The sequence below is a fragment of the Myotis davidii genome, unplaced genomic scaffold (assembly GCF_000327345.1).
Source record: "Myotis davidii unplaced genomic scaffold, ASM32734v1 scaffold1075, whole genome shotgun sequence".
Classification (NCBI taxonomy): domain Eukaryota; kingdom Metazoa; phylum Chordata; class Mammalia; order Chiroptera; family Vespertilionidae; genus Myotis; species Myotis davidii.
In genome coordinates this window covers 681,298-687,792 of record NW_006286224.1, presented here as the reverse complement: position 1 = coordinate 687,792, position 6,495 = coordinate 681,298, and positions in this window count along the sequence as shown.

Below are 6,495 nucleotides of genomic sequence, written 5' to 3'. Positions count from 1 at the left end.
AAGTGCCATGTTTCTCTTTTATTAGTGTAGAGACTAGAGGCCTGATGCATGAGATCCATGCACGGGGTGGGGGGCGTCCCTCAGCCCAGCCTGTGCCCTCTCACAGTCTGGGAACCCTCGCTCCTTATCACCAGGCCTGCAGCAGAGGTGGCAGGAGAGGCTCTGACCGCCTCTGTTGCACTTGCCAGCTATGAGCCTGGCTTCTAGCTGAGCAGTGCTCCCCCTGTGGGAGAGCACTGACCACTAGGGGGCAGTTCTTGCCTTGAGCATCTGCCCCCTGGTGGTCAGTGTGCATCATAGCAACTGGTCATTCTGCTTTTGGGTTGATTTGCATATTACACTTTTATTATATAGGATGATCCCAATGTATCTTTTCAGTTTGTTTTACTTCGGGTCATATATTGACATATCTGTTGTACATGAGAGGGAAAAGACTCAATTCTTCCAGTTTGTAACTTAGCTGCATTTCTCCCCACATTCTGGAATTTTATACTCCCCCACACATGTTCTGAGACAGTTATAGTCCTGTTTAGCAAGCAGTCTAAATTTAAACATTTTCTCCTCCAAAATGTCTCCGCATATCCACCAATAACTCATTAACATAATGTTTTCATAACTTGGTTAAAGAACCTTTTTATTAATTCTTTTTTTAAAATTCATGTATAGTAGTCACCCCTTTTTGTGGGGGATATGTTCGAAAACCCCCAGTGAATATCTGAAACTGTGGATAGTATCAAACCCTGTATATCACTATTTTTGCTCCTATACATACATTCTTATGATAAAGTTTAAGTTATATATTAGACACAGTAAGAGATGAATAATAATAATAATAATAGATTGATTATGTAGCAATATATAGTAGTAAAAGTTATTTGAATGTGGTCTTTCTCTTGTTCCCTCTACTAATTGTTATATTTTTGGTCCAAACCTCTTCTTGAATTTTTGTAATCATCCCTTGCAATAAATGGCATGATGTGACTCTTTTCAGGGGCTCTCTGGCTGAAGTCTTCATATAGACTCAACACATTGCAGTCAACTGGAACACATTTTCTGTTCATGTCTTCCAGGCACAAATGTAATACCTTTTCCATTTTAACTATGCACTTATTACCCACTGTGGCTCTACCTTTAGCATTTTAACGTACAACAGCAAAACTAAGACAGATTTCTTTTTCCTTCTTTTTCATGAATAGATTTGTTCTCACTGTATATTGTAGCAACCTTAGCATATGCTTTTTTTCTTTCATTATTAAGCTGAGAACTTTCACATTTTCATTTAAAGGAAGCCTTATGTTGGCATAGTCAAATTGCCAGTTTTAATACTCTTGTACTTTGGGGACATTATTAAGTAAAATAAGGGTGACTTATTTTACTTTAACATAAGGACTGCGATACTTAGATAATCAATCTGATAATCAAGATAACTTCTATGTGACTAGCAGGTGGGGATCATATACAGATGCTCCTTGACTTACTATAAGGTTATGTCCAAATAAATCCATTGTAATTTGAAATGATTGAAGTCTGAAAATGCATTTCATACACTTAACCTACCAAACATTATACCTATATTAAATACCTTATATTATAGGCTAGACTATACCTTAGTCTAACCTATATTAAATGTGCTCAAAACACATTATTGAGAAGGAAAAAAAAACATGCTGCCAAAACAGTACACTGTAGAGTATGGATTGTTTACCTTTGTGATGGTATGGCTTACTGTGGGCTATGACTCACTACCAACAACACAAGATAGTATGGTACCACATAGTGCTAGCCCTAACCCAGAAAAAGGGTCAATGTATATGGATTTTGCATCATTGTAAAGTTGAAATATCATAAGTTGGAGGATAATTGTAAGTGAGGCACCATCTACAGAGCATGGAAATGCTGGGCAAAGGGATGATTCCTATCTTGGATGGAACAGTGTGTGATTTCATTGCATAACTCAGAATGGCACACAATTTAAAACTTATGAATTATTTATGAAATTTTCCATTTAAATGTTTTTGACTACAGTTACTGCAGGTAGAGGAAACTGTGGAAATCAAAATATTGGATAAGGAGGACCACTGTAAAAGTATTTTAGCTCCAAAAATGGACTACATACCTGAAGGGCAATAAATTGAGATTTGGATATTTACCTAATGTTTACTACATGCAAGGTGCAGAAAGAAACAGAGATGTTTCTTGCTCTCAGTGGGTGTCAGTATAATGGACCAAATTTATACTTAACCAACATTAACACACATACATACTAAACTTGTAATAAAGGACTTGTGATGTGACTTTGAGGTAGCAAAATGGAGATTTCCAGCCATTTGTCACATCTGTAGAGGTAAGATAAGGGGTCTGGGCTGAAGATATTATTCAGTCCTCAACACATAGGTGAATAATTTAAGTTTGGATTAATAAAGTGCTCAAGGATAAGACCTGAGAAAGCTAAACACTAATAGCCAGTTAGATTATTAATCTAATGTTAAACATTAATAATCATATAAATCCACCAAAGAGAAGCCAGAAACCTAGGTGGAAAATCAGATTATAAGAAGCTAAGAGAAGAGCTTCAACAAGGAGGGAGTCAAGAACTTTGGCCAATGTTATTGAAAAGTCAACTAACAGAAAATCTGAAAAGTATCCCCTGGATTGTGTATCAACAGGAAAGTAATTGGTAAAGCTTAGAGAAATCAATTTTGGTGGAGTGATGGAAACAGAAGAGAAACTAGAATGAGTTAAGGGAAAATAGGAGGTAATGAAGTGGAGACCTGATTTATAGACATTTCTTCCAGGAGCTTGGCTGTAAGCAGTAGTAGAGAATTGGCAATTAGAGTAGCCTTAATTAAAGTGATCCCAACATCATTTGGTTATTTATTGATTTAAACTTATTTTTTCCTTCTTTTAATTATATGCTGTTATATTTTCATTTTTAATTTTCATAAAGCATCTGTACATGATCCCCACCTGTTAGTTACATAGAAGTTATCTTGGTTATCAGATTGATTATCTCAGTATCACAGTCCTTATGTTAAAGTAAAATAAGTAAAATAAGTCACCCTTATTTTACTTAATAATGTCCCCAAAGTACAAGAGTATTAAAACTGGCAATTTGACTATGCCAACATAAGGCTTCCTTTAAATGAAAATGTGAAAGTTCTCAGCTTAATTTTTATTTTTAACTACTATAAAACAAGTGGGTTAGGCTAAAGAAATTTTTAATGACCTTGAGTTACTATTTAAAGTTCAAACAGGTTAGAAATAGCAGAGCTGAAGCTGAAGGTTGTGTTTTCTGATTGCAAGTTGAATGTACTACATACTACCTCCAGTCAAAACCTGAATTCTCAATCTGTCCTTGAAGTATAAAGAGGTCGATTACCTTGGAAAGAACTGTTCACCAACCTATCAATGAAGGTTAACTTTTGCTTAGGGAAAATTTTTCCATTTTTCAGTGACTTGAAATAAAATCCAGTAGGCAGGCACCTGAAGGCACAAGCTCTCAAGCACCAATACCAGGGCTTTCATAATCACCAGATACACATAATTTGTCTTAGGATGTAAATAATTATATTTTCCTCAGGAATTTGCTTTGTGACACAGACACACATCCTATATAATAAAAGCATAGTATACTAAGTGTCTGGTAAAAGTGTAATATGCTAATGATATGCTAAGGCTGCTCAACTGTTTGCTATGATGTTGAGCACTTGACCACCAGGGGACAGATGCTCTGACCAGTAGGTTAGCTTGCTGCTGGGGTCCAGCAGATCAGGACTGAGCAAGATGGGCCAGACACGCCCTGGAGCCATCCCAGAATCTCTCCCCAGCTGGCCAACCTCCCGTGTCCCTCCCCAGCCCAGCTCATGCACTGGCGCGGTCCTTCAGCCTGGCCTGTGCCCTCTCACAATCTGGGCTGAGGGACACCCCCAAGTGCATGAATTTCATGTACTGGGCCTCTAGTCTAGTAATAATTGAGCATCCACTGTGTGCACCAGACTAGTGCTTGTGCAGAAACACACAAAGGAATAGGAAAATTTTGCCCCTGATAACATCCATGCTCCTCAAAGAAGCAATACATTGGATAAAAGAACACATGAGAGATGAAGAGTTGAAAGCAGCTTAAAGTTGTGCCTCTGGAGCTTTTATGTTACCTGGAATCTGCCTAATGAGTTTTGGGCTAGTTCAATGTGTGTTATTTAAGTGTCCATGGATTTTATCCTGTTGTGTCACCTGTGACCAAGCCAGCAGCCTGGACCTTGGTGACTGTTATGGAAAGACTTGAACACACAAAGAGGATATAGAGACTAAGGGGAACTAAGAAATGTGGATGGAGCCTTTGTGTGTCAGTGCTGATGTGATGATGAATATCTGTATCTGGCCAGAGCACCCAGAGGAAGGTGTTATGGTGAGGGCAGGTTTCTTGGATAGGCAGCATTTTTCCAAGTGTTTTTGTGGGTGCAGACATGGAGTTTGGAAGGCATACAAGGGGGAATGTGTAGAGAGGAGGATTTCCCCCGCCATGAAGAAAAATCTTCCCTGGTAACCAGCAAATCTTATAACACCAGCATCAAACAGTTCTTTCTTTTGAATGAAATTTTAGCTTGATTAAAAGGAAATCCCAGTGGAGGAAATACCTTAAAAGACAATGTTTAGAGGCAAACACAGTTATAAATGCATTCGAATCTAAATGTCAATTCTTTTATGTACATATGTTAAAGAAAACAAGGCACCAAACAGCTAATAAATGATATGAAATCTCAATTTAATCCTCTCAGAATTTTTTAATTATCCTGATTTAATTATCCAAAGTGGACATGCAGATGGCCAAGAGACATGAAAAAAATGCTCAAAGTCATTGATCATCAGAGAGATGCAAATTAAAATGACAATGAGGTATCATCTCACATCTGTCAGAATGGCTACCATCAACAAATCAACTAATGACAGGTGCTGGTGAGGATGTGGAGAAAGGAGAACCCTACTACACTGTTGGTGGAAATGCAGACTTGTGTAGCCATTGTGAAAAACAGTGTGGAATTTACTCAAAAAATTAAATATGGAACTGCTATTTGACCCACTGATTCCACTTCTAGGAATATATCCTAAGAAACACCAATCAAGAAGAATCTATGCACCTCTATGTTCATAGCAGCACAATTTACAATAGCTAAGATCTGGAAACAGCACAATCACCCATCAGTAAATGAGTGGATAAAAAAGCTGTGGTACATTTTTACCACGGAATACAATGCAGCAGTAAAAATGAAAGATCTCTTTGAGACAGCATGGAGGGACCTGGCGAGTATTATGCAAAGCAAAATAAGCCAGTAAGATAAAGACAAGTATCACATGAACTCACTAATATGTGAAATCTCGTCCTGTATCATAAAAGTCTAACATGCTAAGTGTCCGGTCGTCTAGTCATCCATTCAACCAATCAAAGCGTAATATGCTAATAATATGCTAAGGCTGCTCAACTGCTCACTATGATGTGCACTGACCACCAGGGGGCAGACAGTCGACCAGTTGACCAGTTGCTATGACGTGCAATGACCACCAAGAGGTAGATGCTCTAACTGGTAGGTTAGCTTGCTGCTGGGGTCCAGTCGATCGGGACTGAGCAAGATGGGCCAGACATGCCCTGGAGCCCTCCTGTGATCTCTCCCCTGCTGGCCCACATCCTCCCCAGTCCCTATCATGCACCAGTGAGGTCCCTCAGCCTGGCCTGTGCCCTCTCACAATCTGGGACCTCTCAGAGGTTGTCCAGTTTCAGCCCAATCCCACAGGCCAGGCCAAGGGACCCCACTGGTGCACAAATTCATGCACCAGGCCTCTAGTTAGTGTATAATCCCCCCCACCAAACTTGGTGATTGTTTTCCTTCAAGGCAGTGGACAGAGAAATTTTGAATAAGACATCTCACAACATGCATATTTTGGAGACTTTCTCAAAGAATATCCAAACTAACTAATTATGGCTATTTAGTATTCTTCACACTGTGGGCATTCACATCTGTCATTATTACATTCATAATGAGGTGATACAGATTCTACAAGATCTTTAGATTTAGTCAATAGATCTCAACTCTTACAATAAGAACAACAATAACAATGTTAATATGTAGTCATTATGCCTTATTTTACTTATTTTCTTAGGTAGTAAAAATGAATTTACTATCAGCTCAAACTTAACTAATCCTATCTAATAAAAGAGAAACACGGTAATTGGCATACGACCGCTACACTTCCCATTGGCTAATCAGGGAAATATGCAAATTAACTGCCAGCCAAGATGGCGACCGGCAACCAGGCAGCTTGATACTAACATGAGGCTTGATTGCTTCAGTGATGGAGGAAACCAACATTCCCCGCCTGCCTTGCAGGCCTCTGAGCCTGCAGTTTGAAACATCTTAACAAATATAGAAGCTAAAAAAAAAAACCCAGAAACCTGCTTTCAGATCTCAGAGCTGGGATCTCAAAGCTGAAGTCAGAGCTGGA